Consider the following 17,193-nt stretch of genomic DNA (forward strand, 5'->3'; position numbering starts at 1 on the left):
TCAAACGTAGGGCTCGGCAGACTTTTTGGCTAGGCCTCCCCAAGAGCTGTGTGAGAGCTTGAACCTGAGCAAGTTCAGCAGTAGAAAACGTGCTTATGCACACTGAAAGTCCCAAATTTAATCTCTGGCATCTCTAGTTAATGGGTGTCAGCAACCAGTGTGATGTAATGGTTCGAATGTTGGGATAGGATCGGGGAGACTCAGGTTCTAATCTTTTTCATAGAATCATAGAGTTGGAAGGGACCACCAAGGGCATCTAGTCCAACCCCTGCACAATGCAGGAAATTCACAACTACCTCCCCCCACCCAGTCAGTGACCCCTACTCCATGCCCAGAAGATGGCCAAGATGCCCTCCCTCTCATCATCTACCTAAGATCATAGAATCAGCATTGCTGACAGATGGCTATCTAACCTCTTCTTTAAAACCTCCTGCTCCTCTTGCTGCCCTCTTGCTGCTTTAATCTCATCTGCTGAAGCTTGCTGGTTTAATCTCATCTGCTGAAAGAACTACCTTACCCTATTGATGCCAGCCACTCTCCGTCCATGAACTGGTGATTGGTAGGATTGCCAACCTCCAGGTGGTGGCTGGAGATATCCCGCTATTGCAACTGATCTGCAGATGACAGGGATCAGTTCCGCTGGAGAAAATGTCTGCTTTGGAACGTAGACTGTATGTCAGGGGTGTCAAATGTAAGGCCCATGGGCTGGATCTGGCCCCCCGGTCTTATCCAGCCTGCGAGCCAGCGGAGGCGGCCACCAACCCCCCCTAGCAATCTGGGCTGGTGAGGCATGGCCCGGCCCGACCAAGTGACACTGATGTCGTATCTGGCCCTGGTAACAATTGAGTTCGACACCCCTGTTCTATGGCATCATACCCCATTGAAGCCACTCCCTAAACCCCGCCCTTCTCAGGCTCCACCCCCCCCAAATCTCCAGGTACTTCCCCACCTATAGCTGGCAACCCCAGTGTTTTGCAACTGGATCTACCTCCGTTGGATTTGGTTTTTGATAAGAATGGCCAGAGGGGACCAAAAAGGCTATTGGCATGTCCCTTTTCCTGGGGCTCCTGCTTATCTTTAATCCTGTTTGTTGGAAATTGCTTTTTATGAGTGTTAAGATCAGCGTCTCTCCTCCGCTCACGGCTGCCCCCAATTTAGGGTTTTGTACACAGGATCAGTAGTGGCTCAGAGAAAGGAAGCTTGTTATTAGCTTCAAAGGTCTTGAGGCTGTGTCACAGAAAAAAGGAAGACAGAGGAGCTGAAACCCACACGCAGCTGCTCAAAGAAAAACAGAATATTTTGAAAGGACAAAAAAAAGAGAAAGAGGAAGACTTTCAACTTTCCCAATAGCGGCTTCAAGCTCTGATTTTTCTCTTCTGTCGAGTCTCTAATGGCTCAGATTCTGGAGTAGGCAAGGCACGGGGCAGCCGAACTGGCCCTGCCAAATGAATTAGGGAGTATCATTAAAGAAGCATCTGGCACTGCCCTGAGCATGGGAGCCCAAGATTTCTTGCAGCAACTGTGTCGCTCTCTTCAGCTCCATTGAACGGGCTTTATGGGATGAGATTTCCACATGAAAAGTCTGGTGCCTTTCCTGATGATGATAAAAAAATTTTTTTTTAAAAAATGGCTTGTGTTTGGTCTTGGGGGTAGTGCAGCATAGTGGTTAAGCGCGTGTTCTGGGAGCTTGATGTCTCTGGTTCTCGTTGCACGTCTGCCCTGAAATCACCAGGTGTGCCTTAGGCAAGCTCAGATCTTCCATCTCCAATATGACTGTTGTTATAAGTACTACCTGAATACCCATCATTAAGGAGGACCTGTGAGTTTCAGAGAACCTAGGAGGGAGGGAGGGGAAGTCTCATTTGGAAGCCTGGTGGTAGAGAATCATAGAATCATTGAATCATAGAGTTGGAAGGGATCACCAGGGTCATCTAGTCCAACCCCCTGCACAATGCAGGAAATTTACAACCACCCTCCCCCCACACCCCCAGTGACCCCCACTACATGCCCAGAAGATGCCCAAGATGCCTTCCTTCTCATCATATGCCTAAGGTCATACAATCAGCATTCCTGACAGATCTAGCCCCTGCTTAAAAACCTCCAGGGAAAGAGAGCTCACCACCTCCCGAGGAAGCCTGTTCCACTGAAGAACCGCTCTAACTGTTAGAAAATTCTTCCTAATGTCTAGACGGACACTCTTTGATTTAATTTCAATCGGTTGGTTCTGGTCCGACCTTCTGGGGCAACAGAAAACAACTTGGCACCCTTCTCTATATGACAGCCCTTCAAGTACTTGAAGATGATGATCTTATCCCCTCTCAGTCTTCTCCTCTTCAGGCTAAACATACCCCAGCTCCTTCAACCTTTCCTCATATGATTTGGTCTCCAAATCATATGAGGTAGCAGCAGTCAAAGCTGGCTCTTTTGAGTTGGAGGGTATATCCCTCTGGATGGGACTGGGGAGCCCCGTCTTTCAAACAACCCTTATGCTTTATCCAAATTAACCCACTGAATGGTGATGGATGGTTGGTTGTGTGGTTGGATGGTTGGTCAGACCAAGTTGGCTCCAATTACACGACCCCAACAATGGGGCCCTAACAAAACCAGTCAAATAAAGTTAGAAAAATGGGAGGAAGCATGAAGCCGTGCACCTGAGCAAAGGCAAATATGAGTCAACAGTGTGATATGGCGGCTAAGAAGGCCGATGCAATTCTGGGCTGCATCAATAGGAGTGTCTAGATGAAGGGAAGTAATACTACCACTGTATTCTGCATTGGTCAGACCTCACTTGGAATACTGTGTCCAGTTTTGGGCTCCACAATTTAAGAAGGACGTTGACAAGTTGGAGCGTGTCCAGAGGAGGGCGACCAGAATGGTCAAAGGTCTGGAATCCATGTCCTATGAGGAGAGACTTAAGGAGCTGTGTTTGTTTAGACTGGAGAAGAGAAGGTTGAGGGGAGACATGATAGCCATGTTTAAATATTTGAAGGGATGCCATGTTAATGAGGGAACTGGCTTGTTCTCTGTTGCTTCAGAGACTAGGACACGGAGTAATGGAGTTAAACTAAGAGAAAAACGATTCCACCTAAACATTAGGAAGAACTTTCTGACAGTGAGGGCTGTTCGATGGTGGAATGTGCTGCCTCGGGTGGGGGGGGGGTGGAGTCCCCGTCTTAGGAGGTCTTTAAGCAGAGGTTGGATGGCCATCTGTCGGGAACGCTTTGATTGTGGGATCCTGCATGGCAGGGGGTTGGACTGGATGGCCCTTGTGGTCTCTTCCAACCTTGTGTGATTTTGTGATTTTTGTGAATAGTTGAACTGGAAAAAGCTGAATATTTATTTGGCTTTTTGGGGAAACACCTATTCGGCTTTGGGGAGATCTCCAGGTTTTGGTGTTTGGTAAATCCAAAACCCAAATACTGCCGAAACAGCTAGTTTCAGATTTATTTTCGGTTCGGGTTTATCAGTATGCACAACCCTAGCTCTAAGTGTTTTCCCTTTCATCTATAGGAGTGTATTATAGCCATATACCTGGATTGGAGAAAGTAAGATGGGAGACAGGGGAATTCCAACTGGGTGACCCCAGCGATCGATCGGTCAGGTTTGATCTTTCCCTCCCAGTAATAGTGTTATCAGCATTCAGTAACGGATGGGTGGCGCTGTACCTAATGTATACGATGCGTGCACATGTTCGGTTGTGGTTACTCCATGCCTCATTGGATCCTCTCACATTGCTGCTTGAGTTATCTTTCTGATATCAGAGGGAGGGGACATTATAGTCTCTGGCGGCAGGTGGCGGATGACACACGGATCAGGATTGTTGTTTGTTGAAAGAACTGTTTTCCCCCCAAATTGTTTTGTCTGTACAGCACCCATCCCCGTCTGGGCCACATTCCTCAGCTGCCGCACCCAGATGGGGACACACAGCCAGAGAGCGGCTTGGGCACATACTCTCTGGAGCTCACCTTGTCATGGCTGTGAGCAGCGGAGTCTTCCCAGGGCTATGCGTAGGTACGTGAGTGCCGTCAAGTTGCAACCAACTTATGGTGACCCTAGCAAGGGGCATTCAAGGCAAGTAAGAAGCAGAGTTGGTTGGCCATTGCCTTCCTCTGAAGGGTCTTCCTTGCAGGTCTCCCATTAGCATTGCCAGGTAGGTCATAGAAAGTGCTTTTTGGAATACAGGGTGGATTGTAAGGATTTACTGGGGTCTCAAGCAGCCCTTAATGTTTGCCAGACCAATGCTAGGCCAATGTTTTCCTTAGTTTGGTGGTCTTCAGCCTTTCCACCTTTGACTCCCAGGCAACAGTGGGGACCCAGTGAGATGCAAGCACATGACATCACAGCTGACATTAGAGGCACATGACAGGAATCAGAGCCACAGTATCTGAACCCATCTTCACGAATCGGAGCCACAGTATCTGAACCCATCTACATTCTGCCACAGCAGAGTGACCTCAGTGGTGGTGTGCAAAGATGGGCAGGGGTGTGTGGTGGCAGGTCCTTCCAAAAGGCTATTGAGAAGATGGCTTTATTTGAGGTCATGACCCAGTAGAAGGGATGCTAGTTGCCTGCTTTAGTGGGCAAACTCCTGGCCATGATTCCTGACCCCTGCTCAAAAGGGAAGGGGAAATGTTGCCAAAAGTGGTGTCCTCACTTCCAGATGAAAACCCAGAAATGGTGTCACAGCATGGGTGTTACTCTAGGAATTCCCCCTCTCTATGGTGTTCATCTTAGAGACCTGGAAAATTCCTAGAGTGTCACTCACTCAACGTGGTGGCATCTTGACTGGCTCTTCCCTTGGAAGGGATGTAGCCACATCATGTGACATCTTCTTCCACCTGCCTGGCATCAAAAAGCCCTCCTGGTATCCCTCGATGATGCCCTGCCCATCAGAATTCACTATGCTTTCTGGATAATGGTGATACATCCAGGATTCTCCAGGCTCCAAGAATTGAATCCCTTTAAAAGCTAACAAAACTAGTGGTCATAATTTCATCTTGAGACAGCAGATTCCACGAGTGAATTGCCCTTCAGTCGAAGAAGTACTTCTTTTTGCCTGTTTGGGCACCATCTTTTAAAAAATTAAAATGTACTATAATATTGAAGTATGAGATAAAATGTGCAGTGCGATGCTGTGCACTTTTTACTTAGAACTAAATCCCATGGGGTTCCGTAAGGATAGGATTGCAGCCCTTATGACTACCAGTTAAATATATTGGACAACTAGTATTTAAAGCTTTGCTACTTCAAAATGAATTATGATTTCCCACCCCCTTCCATCCCCCCGCCGCGCCATGATTAGACCTCTCCACCAAGGCAAAGATTTTGGCTCCCGGCCCTCGCATCTGCCAAGAGACATGAGAAATGCTTTTCATAATAAGCCGTTCTGGAAGACTGGATGGGATCGGACCGCCGGAGGTGTCAGAACTGTCCGCTGGGATTCCACCGGGCACTTCAGGCTTGTCACGATGGCATTTTCCCAGGCTCCTGATGCGGCTGCGCCATCTACACAACCAGTAGTTCAAGAACCGTCCCTGAGAAAGGCCAAGGATTGTACACTATCCCAGGAATGGACTGGCAGATTGTGTGAAAAGACACACACACACACCCCTCCAGTGTTTCCTTTGGTGCTACAAGGAAACCAACAGACAGTGGTTTTTCGGGCCCAACCAATTAACTAGATACTGTCAGGTAGCTGGTAGTGGGTGTTGGAAAAATAAAGTCTGGACTAGGGTAGCCAAACTCCAGGTACTAGCTGGAGATCTGCTATTACAACTGATCTCCAGCCGATAGAGATCAGTTTGCCTGGAGAAAATGGCCGCTTTGGCCATTGGACTCTATGGCATTGAAATCTCTCCACAAACTCTGCCTTCCTCAGGCTCCACCCCCAAAATCTCCCACCAGTGGTGAGGTGGTAAGAGTATTCCTGGAAGGTGTTATTTCAGTCTATACATGGGGAGAGGGACCTGGCAACCCTATCTCCAGGCAAAAGAAATCAGTTCCCCTCCTGATTTCTATTGCCAGGAGAGAGGGTTGCCAGGTCCCCCTTCGCCACCACCAGGAGGTTTGGGGTGGAGACTGAGGAGGTTTGGGGAGGGGAGGGACTTCAATGCCATAGAGTCCAGTTGCCAAAACAGCCATTTTCTCCAGGAGAACTGAACTCTATTGGCTGGAGATCAGTTGTAATAGCAGGAGATCTCCAGCCACCACCTGGAGGTTGGCAACCCTACCTGGAGATCAACAACCCTAGCCCTACTCCTGACACATTTGTGCCCTGTTTCCCCCTATGATTCTCTTGCCTTTGTACCACTGAAATGAATGGCTATTCTGCCCCTGAATAGTTCTTGAATAAACTCAACTCAACTCATTTATTCGCTTCATTTATACCTTCCCCTTTCTCCCCACTGGGGATTCAAAATGGCTTACATCGTTCTCCTCCCCTCCGTTTTCTCCTCACAAGAGCCCTGCGAGGGAGGCTATTATGACAGTGCCGGTGTGGGAGAACAGCTTGGTGGAGAGTCTTAGAAACCGGACGAAGGCTTAACCGCCTTACAATCACAGTTAAGAACGAGCCTGAAGGGAAACTGAATGCCTTTTTTAGAATATTTGGTGAGTAAATCTCTGTCTTGGATATTGAATGACAGTTTTATTGTATTTTCCTCTTGTCCTTTGCCAGAAGGAGGATTTCTTGACTCTTGAGTGGGGCAGGCGGAAGAGAAATGCCTACCCATGAAACAGATTATATATTTATTACCTGGCAAACAACAGGCCACAATAGACCATTTCCCAAAGCAAATCTCTTACAGACTTGTCGAAGCATCTCCATTTGGCTCAGGGCTTTTAATGCAGGCTGTTTATGTTAAAGACTTACATTAAAAAAAAAAAATCCTGCTTGTCTCATTGCTAACCTCTAGCCGGGGCCTGCCTATCTAGATCTTTAGACTACAGTGATAAAATGGCAGCTTTGGAGGGTGGACTCTATGGCATCGTTCCCTGCTGAGGTCCCTCCTCTCCCTTAACTCCGCCCTCCCCGGGCTCCACCCCCAAATCTCTTGGAATTTCCCAGCCTGGAGTTGGCAACCCCTTGCCTCCACTGCATCCTAGCTTCTGGGCTCAATTTTCAACAGCGATTCCCTACTCTATTGTTCACAACCTTAAGGGCTGGAAACTTGATACTGAAGAAACAATAAAATTAGATTCTCAGGAGGCTGGATTCAAAACCCAGTGCCAAATTCCACATGGCTGCTGAATACCCATAGTCCTGACACTGATGTCTCCATTAAACTGTGTTTGTGTGTGTTAAGTATCGCCAAGTCGCTTCCGACTCATGGCGACCCTATGAATCAATGTCCTCCAAAACGCCCTGTCTTTGACAGCCTTGCTCAGGTCTTGCAAATCGAGGGCCGTGGCTTCCTTTATAGAGTCAATCCACCTCATGTTGGGTCTTCTTCTTTTCCTGCTGCCTTCAACTGTTGCTAACATGATTGTCTTTTCCGGTGACTCTTGTCTTCTCATAGTGTGACCAAAGTACGTCAGCCTCAATTTAGTCATTTTAACTTCTAGGGATAGTTCAGGCTTGATTTGATCTAGAACACACTGATTTATTTTTTTGGTGGTCCACAGTATCTGTAACACTCTCCTCCAACACCACACTTCAAAGGAATATTTCTTCCTGCCAGCTTTCTTCATTGTCCAGTCCATTAACCTAATCACCCCCTATTTAGCTCCCTGTCTTGTAGGAATCTCAGCTGTGCCCAGTAGTTTCCATTCTAAAGAGGGTCTTTCATGTACTTTATGAGGTCCAGGTGAAGGAAGGCCTCTGGGTAGAAGCTAAAAGGGGTCATACAGGTAACGATTTGGGGCCAAACTCCAGTATGAACTCGTAGAAGGAGGAGGAGTTCTTCTCCGCAGGAGTAAAAACAGAGAGGGAAAGTGTGCCCGGGGCCTCCTTTATAGAGTCAATCCATTTCATGTTGGGTCCTTCTCTTTTCCTTCTGCCTTCAACTTTTCCTAGCATGATTGTCTTTTCCAGCAACTCTTGCCTTCTCATCATGTGACCAAAGTACAATGTGTAAGTGCCATCAAGTCGCTTCCGACTCATGGTGTCCCTGTGAATCAAAGTCCTCCAAAACATCGTTGTTAACAGCCTTGCTCAGGTCTTGCAAATTGAGGGCTGTGGCTTCCTTTATAGAGTCACTCCATTTCTTGCTGGGTCTTTCTCTTTTCCTGCTGCCTTCCACTTTTCCTAGCATAATTGTCTTTTCCAGTAACTCTTGTCTTCTCATAATGTGACCAAAGTACGACAGCCTCAGTTTAGTCATTTTAGCTTCAAGGGTCAGTTCAGGCTCAATTTGATCTAGAACCCACGGATTTGTTTTTGTTGTTTTGGAAGAAGAAGATTTGGTTTTTATATGCTGACTTTCTCTACCACTTAAGGAAGCATCAAAGGAAGAGGGGGCAGCCGGGACTTCCCATATGCCTTCCCTTCCCTGGATCAGTGGTCAGCCCTCTTGCTTCCACCAGCCAAAGTGAGCAGGACCCTTATTTTGCCCCACAACTGCCAGAATGATTCTAGGGTTGCGGGAGGAACCAAAGAACAGCGTCCTCCTCCTCCTCCTCCTCAGCTAGCAAACAATAAACACACAACAGTGCTCTATTCTAATAATGCTATGGGAATGCCAGAAGCTTCTCAGCTGTGGAAGAGAGCCAAAAAAAGATGCAACCTACACCTTATCAACCCACACTGCTATTTATGCACTATTTATGCACTCTGCAAATCCAAGGTGGAGTTGCTTCAGGCCAGTCTGATAGGAGTTTGTTGATCCTCTGCTTTCACAAACAAGGTAGAGGCAGTGGCTCAATGTTAGAGAATCTGCTTGGCACGCAGAAGGTCCCAGATTCAATCCCCAGCACCTCCACTTAAAGGATATGGTGGTAGGTGATGAGAAAGGCCTCTCTGCCTGAGACCCTGGAGAGCTGCTGCCAGTCTGAGTACACAACACTGACCCTGATGGACCAAGGGTCTGATCCTGTATAAGGCAGCTTCATGTATTCCAGGTAGGAGCAGGCCGTTGTATTATTTTGAACTCAATCTGCTGAGCAGGACAATCAAATGCCCTCGGCTGCTTCCATGCTCACTGTTTTCTCTGCATTGTCTTCATTTGTTCACACAGTTGTTACGAAGAGTCTGTACAACAACTCTGGGCAGTAGTGGGGAAACCGCTTGGTTTCATGTCCAGCAGCACCTTAGAGACCAACAAGATTTTCAGGGTACAAACCTTTGAGAGTCAAAGCTCCCTTTGTCAGACATGAGTAGGAATGGAGATCTCTCAAAAGCTTGTACCCAGAAAATCTAAGGTGCTATTGGACTCGAAGCTAACTGTTCTACTGCAGACCAACATGGCTACCCTCTGAACCCTCTAGCATGGTGTAGTGCAGGGGTGTCAAACATAAGGCCCGCGGGCCGGATCTGGCCCCTTGAGAGCTCTTTTCCGGCCCGCAAGCCAGCCGAAGAGGCCACCCTTCTCCAGTCTCGATCTGGGCTGGCGGGGCACGGCATGGCCTGACCAAGTGACATTTATATCATATCCAGCCCTCGTAATATTTGAGTTCAACACCCCTGGTGTAGTGGTTAAGAACAGCAGAGTCTAATCTGGAGAACCGGGTTTGATTCCCTACCCCTCTACATGAGTGGAGACTCCTATCTGGAAAACCAGATTAGATTCTCTACTCCTCCCCATGTATCCTGCTTGGGCCGGTCACAGTTCTCGCAGAACTCTCTCTGCTCCACCTACTTCACAAGGTGTCTGTAGTGAGGGGGAAGGGAAGGTGATTATAAGCCGCTTTGAGACTGCTTTCGGTAGAGAAAAGCGGGGTATAAAAACCAACTCTTCTTTTTCTTCTTCTGCTTGGATCATTACTGGACTCCCCATTCCAAACCGTGTTCTTGGACACTCAAAAACGAACTCTCCTCTTTGTCAAGAGTTCTAAATTGCGCCTGAGTGCCTTAGGACTGCAGTCTGAGAACCGTGGTTTTGTTTGCGATGGGAAAGCTGAGGTCCAGAATGGAGCCATGCAGCTTCACCCCCCCTTTACTTCCCCGCTAGCCCAACCAACTCACCCACAAGAACTTGGGGAAGAAAAAAAAAACACTTGCAAAAGGGGCTCTTTCCTCATTTTTGGCAGCTTCTCCGCTTGTCCCAGATCCCGGGCTGTTCTAAATTAGTTCACAAATACTTTGCACATGTATGCCTTTGTATTGCCATTTGGGAACAGTAACAGATGTGGGGGTATTGCTTAAACAACCATGAGATGCTTTGTGTATACAATATGTTCAACGATGATTGCATATGGATCTCAGCATGCACCACCAGCAGCTCCAGAAGTGATGTCATGTCAGAAGTGATGTCATGCCACTCTAGGAATCATAGAGCTTGCAGAGCGGCAGAAGGTTGCTTCCCTGGTTTCCCAGGAAGTGACACCATATCACATATGACAATAGCATTTTTTTTTAAACTGTTCTCCTGCCGCCTGAAGGAGCGACAGTGGGAAGAGCAGGTTGCCAGCTGGAGGTCTCCCCCGTAGCGGGAGACCTGCCAACCCTAGATTTAGGCTCCTTTTCAGGGTCTCCAAAGCAAGAAGTTAAATCACAGTATCTGATGCGGAAATAGGGTTGCCAGCCTCCAGGTAGTTAGTCAAAAAAGGGGGGCTACAAGTGCTAAACAGAGAGTTGGAATTCAAAGGATAAGCACAAGAACAAACTAGCTCAAAATGAGGCACACTCCTTTTATTCCTGAATGAATCTTCAAGCATACGGAAGGATTAGATGCTTGAAAAAATCATTATGAAATGGGAACTTACCGGAAGCCCATAGCACCTTTAATGCTCCGTTGCTTTTTGCACATATTTTCTGTGTATGGATTGTCTTGAGCGTCTTTAGCGCCTTTTGTATTGTTTAAACGTTTTGCGTTATTTGTACATTGCATGCTTCAGACCTGGTGGTCTTCTACCCTTTTGGTCAACTGCGGTTGTTTCCTTTAGGTTCAATTTTCTAAATATATTTATTAGCATTACCAATTTTGATATTCATGTGCCTCATTTTGAGCCAGTTTGTTCTTGTGCTTATCCTTTGAATTCCAACCTCCAGGTAGTAGCTGGAGATCTCCCACTATTACCACTGATCTCCAGCCGACAGAGATCAGTTCACCTGGAGAAAATGGCCGCTTTGGCCGTTGGGCTCTATGGCATTAAAGTCCCTCCCCTCCCCAAACCCCACCCTCCTCAGGCTCCGCCCCAAAAATCTCCAGGTATTTCCTAACCCAGAGCTGGCAACCCTATGCTTTCACAAGGCCGTCTCTGGTCTCCTTCCCATTTCTTCCCCTTCTTTTCTACCTGTCCTTCCATTTCCTATGTTCCTATTTCCTTGAGGTGGTGGACAATCAATCAATCAATCAATCAATCAATCAAACAATCTTTATTAAAAACAGTCATAGACCAGCACAGCTCTTCACAATTTACCATTAAAACCCTTAGTGTTACGCTCTGCTAGGGTTGCCAGGTACCTCTTCGCAACCGGCAGGAGATTTTGGGGGTGGAGCCTGAAGAGGGCGGGGTTTGGGGAGGGGAGGGACTTCAATGCCACACAGTTCAATTGCCAAAGCAGCCATTTTTCTCCAGGTGATCTGATCTCTATTGGCTGGAGATCAGTTGAATTAGCAGGACATCTCCTGCTACTACCTGGCAGTTGTGCAAATAAATAGTAACCGGCTCTTGCAATATGTGCAAATTAGTGATGTTATTATTTACATGTGCAAAAACATACAAGGTTACAACAAGCAGTACAATGGTGAACTTATAGTAGCTGGTTGCTACTCAAAGGAAGTCAATCTCAGTTGACAACAACTTTACAAGGTAAGTACAAAAACTTATTGTTTTATAGAGTCCTTTTCTTTTTTCAGATGAAAATTTTGAAGCGTGATTAAAGCTGAAGCAAGACGGAGCTGGGAGCGTCCTCCGGATGAAACCAACACTTTCTCTGTTAAAAACAGCTTCTTCAGCCAAAAGCCTCACAGTATACTTATCTTCATAAAGCAATAAATTTTCTCAGCTTTGTTTGTCTCGTTCCTCTCTGCGCCTAGCAGGCTGCTTGAGTGGTATCGTCTGTCTAAAATTATTGACACACCGGTGTTCTTAGACTGTCTGGAGGATTCTACTTAGCCGTTCCTACTGTAACCTGTGGATTTTCGTCTATAAGCAACATTTTCGTTTGCTCCTGACCTGAATGGCTGGAATGCCGGCTAAGCCAGGGGGAGATAAACTTAGAACTTACCTCTTGATACAATGGACAGCGCAGTAGAGGTGGTGTTGGACAAAGCAGACCCCAACGTCGGCCTAATCAAAATATGTTGAAAACAGGTTGGGAAGAGGGCCACGATCCTGCACGCGTGAAGAGTTGGGTGTGGCTTCAGCGCTGTTGTTTTAATCACCAAGTGTTGACAAGCTCTCCTCCACCACCCGGGAGTTCTCTCTATAGCTCCACCCGTCAGATCTCAGGATCGGAGCCCAAGGAGATTGGCCAATCCTAGGAATACAGAGGAAAAGAGGCTGCCAGGTGGGTGCGAAGGAGAGATTGGCAGGGGCCGGGAGCGTAGAATGAACAGGAGTGAAGGAGAAGGGCCCGTGGGAGCTGCTGTGTACCTAGGAAACCAAGTGTCCCTTGAGTGGGTATGTGGAGGGAAGCAGTTCAGTGGAACACCAGCTGAGAATTGCCTTCTCTTTGTAGTGTAACACTGAACTAAAGCTTCACGGTGGATAGCCGTGTTAGTCTGTCTGTAGCAGTAAAAAGGGCAAGAGCCCACTAGCACCATAGAATCATAGAGTTGGAAGGGACCACCAGGGTCATCTAGTCCAACCCCCTGCACAATGCAGGAAATTCATAACCACCTCCCACACACACACCCAGTGACCCCTACTCCATGCCCAGCAGATGGCCAAGATGCCCTCCCTCACAGAATCAGCATTACTGACAGCTGCCCATCTAGCCTCTGCTTAAAAACCTTAAACACTAACAAAATTTCTGGCAGGGTATGAGCTTTCATGAGTCACAGCTGAATAGGGTTGCCAACCTCCAGGTACTGGCTGGAGATCTCTTGCTATTACAACTGATCTCCAGCCAATAGAGATCAGTTCTCCTGGAGAAAATGGACACTTTGACTCTATGGCATTGAAGTCCCTCCCATCCCCAAACCCCGCCCTCCTCAGGCTCTGCCCCAAAAACCTCCTGCTGGTTGTGAAGAGGGACGTGGCATGGCAATCCTACAGCTGAAGAAGTGAGCTATGACTCACAAAAGCTCATAACGTAGGGTTGCCAACTGCCAGTAGTAGCAGGAGATCTCCTGCTAATTCAACTGATCTCCAGCCAATAGAGATCAGTTCACCTGGAGAAAATGGGCCACTTTGGCTATTGGAGTCTATGGCATTGAAGTCCTTCTCCTCCCCAAACCCCGCCCTCCTCAGGCTCCATCCCAAAAACCTCCCGCCTGTGGTGAAGAGGGACCTGGCAACCCTATCATAACCTCCCAGAATTTTTGTTAGTCTTGAAGGTGCTCCTGGACTCTGGCTTTTTTCTAAATAAAACTTTTTTCCAAATAAAGCATGTTTTATTGCACCTTCCAGGCACCTGTGGCATAATTTGTGACCCTAGAAGCTAAAATGACTAAACTGAGGTTATCATATTTTGGTCACATTATGAGAAGACAAGAGTCACTGGAAAAGACAATCGTGCTAGGAAAAGCTGAGGGCAGCAGGAAAAGAGGAAGACCCAACAAGAAATGGATTGACTCTATAAAGGAAGCCACGGCCCTCAATTTGCAAGATCTGAGCAAGGCTGTCAAAGATAGGACATATTGGAGGACTTGGATTTATAGGGTCGCCATGAGTCGGACGCGACTTGACGGCACTTAACACGGAGATATATAAGGCCAAGTGTTTTTATTTCTGTGTACACCGTAGAATAAATATTATTATTTTGTTATAATTTGTCGCTCGACTTTAAGGTTCTGAGTTCAGTTCTGGTTGAGTTTTTCCCCCCCTTTCCGTGGGTTCTCTTGTTGGAATAAGCACACCTGCGCTTTCCTAGTCATTCAGTGTTGGCTGCCCGTTTTGAGGATTGGTCTGCCCTGTTCCACTTCACCAAACATCAAAGAGGACCGTGAGCCCAATAAAAAGGTAATAATGGGCAGTTTCCACTTCCTGCCTCTCGTAAACTGACGAATGGGGACAGCGACTTGGGAGAAAACAAATTTCTCAATGTCCTCCTCGGAACAGGCAGTTCCAGGAGGCGCAAGTCTTTCGGCAGCTGAGACTTAAGTAACAACGAGCAGTGAATTCAAGCAGGAACTAGAGATAAGCCGCTCAATCTCGGAAGACCACAGAGTAATAATTAAGATTAACACTCTCGCGGGGTGGATTCATCCCAGAAACTAACAGGTGGCACTCAGCTCGACAAACGGGATTTTCCAAAACGAGAGAGCAAAAAAAGGAGGAAGGTGTTCAAAAGAGAGGCAGGAGGAACAACAACCCAGAACTTCCCTATCACGCTTTGGAGAGGGAACCGCGCGCGAACAATGTAAGGAGATAAAAGAGCTCCTCAAAGTGAAGGACGGGCTGTCAGAGAAGACCTGCAAAGGCCCAGGAAAAAAATACAAAGCGGTGCCAACAGGCTTGGCAGCAGGCAGCAGAAAGGGACGCCTGAGCCAAGCGGGTATTTGCCAGCCGACGGAAATCCACCTTGCGGGGCTGATAACGAGAGAGATCAAATGAAGGTGGACCAGGAAAAGGGATAATCAGAGGACTTAACTAGTCAAGGACAAAATAACATACAATACAAAGCATGCCTACTGTTGCTTATTTAGGGTATAGCAGGAGCTGGACGTACTTATGCATATGGTTGCCAAATCCAGGTTGAGACATTCCTGTAGATTTGGGGGTGCAACCTGGGGAGGGCGGGGTTTAGGGAGGGGAGGGACCTCAGCAGGGTATAATGCCATAGACTCCACCCTCCAAAGCAGCCATTTTCTCCAAGGGAACTGATATCTGTCATCTGGAAATCTCCAGGAGATCGCCAGCTCCCACCTGGAGGCTGGCAACTCTACATCCCTACTATCCCGGCAAGGCATTGCCAGAAGACCATCAGTAGTTCATTAGTGGTGGGGCATCCTTGGCCAGGGAAAGAAAGCGGTGTTAAATGAATGGCAGGTGCCCAGCTGTGCATGCGGGCAGGTTACGGCTCCCAGTGGCAGGAAAGCTACCGATACCTGTAGAGGTGTGGATGAGAGGGAGGCTAGATAACAGGCCAAACCAAAGACACAGTCCTTGGGAAAGATGGGCATATCACACCCCAGAACCAGAGAGGAGGAGGAGGAGGAGGGAAGAAGAAGAAGAAGAAGAAGAAGAAGAAGAAGAAGAGATGGTTCTTATATGCCAATTTTATCTCCCTTTTAGAGAGAATCAAACCAGCTTACAATCACCTTCCCTTCCTTTCCCCACAACCGACACCTTGTGAGGTAGGTGGGGCTGAGAGAGTTCAGAGAGAGCTGTGACTAGCCCAAGATCACCCAGCAGGCCTTAGGTGTAGGAGTGGGGAAACCAACCAAGTTCTCCAGATTAGAGTCCACTGCTCCTAACCACTACACCACGCTGGCTCTCCTGGGAGCTTCAACTGAGGCTATATCTTACTATTTTCTGGTACTCATGAACGCACGTGATGCTACCTTACACTGAATAAGCCCATTGGTTCATCTTGTCTCTTCAGATCGGCAGCAGCTCTCCAGGGTCTCAGGCAGAGGTCTATCACTTCACCTACTGCCTGGTCTTTTCAACAAGAGAGGCCAGGGATTGAACCTGGGACCTTCTGCATCCAAAGCAGAGGCTCTGCCACTGAGCCTCCCTTCCCCTACTTATCCCTGGTAATCCATTACCCCCTTTTTATGCCTTTTTTGGGGGGACAGGGGGGCTTTCAATGTGTAAGTGCATTAGAATTCTTCTGCCCCTAGGGGGGGGGAAAGAATTCTTCTGCCCCTTTCCCAAGTCTCTAATTAATTCTCTGAGCTTGGAGCAAATGCGCTTTGACGCTGGTGCACATGGATGTAAATTTGCGCGCATGAATGCAATGAGATGCCAGCACTGCTTTCCTTCCAGACCCCACACGGCTGCCTATTCAGACTGGAAATGTTGCCGAAGGCCTTTGAATTGCACCTGTTCTAATGTAAGCCTGCGCCGATATATCAGGATAATAAGAATCCAACCAAGGTCACCACACCAGACTGTTCTACATGCAAGAGACAGAAAACAGCCTTCGGCAAGGTGTAAATGGTTGGCCAGAATCCTTGGCTTGAGAAGAGAGGTTTTGTAAGGACTGAAGAGAATCCTTATACTTATCAACAGAAGTATAGTGTCCAGATCACGCAAAGTGATGGTATCGCTTTACTCTGCTCTGGTTAGACCTCAACTAGAGTACTGTGCTCACTTTTGGGCACCACAATTTAAGAAAGATGTAGACAAGCTGGAACGTGTCCAGAGAAGGGCAACAAAGATGGTGAGGGGTCTGGAGACCAAGTCCTATGAGGAAAGGTTGAAGGAGCTGGGGATGTTTAGCCTGAAGAGAAAACTGAGAGGGGATATAATAACCATGTTCAAGTACTTGAAGGGCTGTCATATAGAGGAGGGTGCCGAGTTGTTTTCTGTTGCACAAGAAGGTCGGACCAGAACCAACAGGTTGAAATTAAATCAAAAGAGTTTCCGTCTAGACATTAGGAAGAATTTTCTAACAGTTAGAGTGGTTCCTCAGTGGAACAGGCTTCCTCGGGAGGTGGTAAGCTCTCCTTCCCTGGAGGTTTTTAAGAAGAGGTTAGATGGCCATCTGTCAGCAATGCTGATTCTGTGACCTTAGGCAGATGATGAGAGGGAGGGCATCTTGGCCATCTTCTGGTCACTAGGGGTGTGGAGGGGGGAGGTAGTTGTGAATTTCCTGCATTGTGCAGGGGGTTGGACTTGATGGCCCTGGTGGTCCCTTCCAACTCTATGATTCTATGATTCTATTCTAAGCTGGGCAGTGTCGACAGAAGAACATAAGAAAGGCCCTGCTGGATCAGACCAAGGCCCATCAGGTCCAGCAGTCTGTCCCCACAGTGGCCA

At 47.6% G+C, this 17,193-nt stretch overlaps 1 non-coding gene across 1 annotated transcript; it reads right to left on the reverse strand.

Annotated features, from left to right (window-relative positions):
* Positions 1-15,879: 15,879 nt before the first annotated feature.
* On the reverse strand, positions 15,880-15,951 carry TRNAP-UGG (transfer RNA proline (anticodon UGG)). Its single transcript has one exon. It is a non-coding gene; the product is annotated as a tRNA-Pro (tRNA).
* Between the last annotated feature and the right edge of the window lie 1,242 nt (positions 15,952-17,193).

The sequence above is a fragment of the Euleptes europaea genome, chromosome 5 (assembly GCF_029931775.1).
Source record: "Euleptes europaea isolate rEulEur1 chromosome 5, rEulEur1.hap1, whole genome shotgun sequence".
NCBI lineage: Eukaryota > Metazoa > Chordata > Lepidosauria > Squamata > Sphaerodactylidae > Euleptes > Euleptes europaea.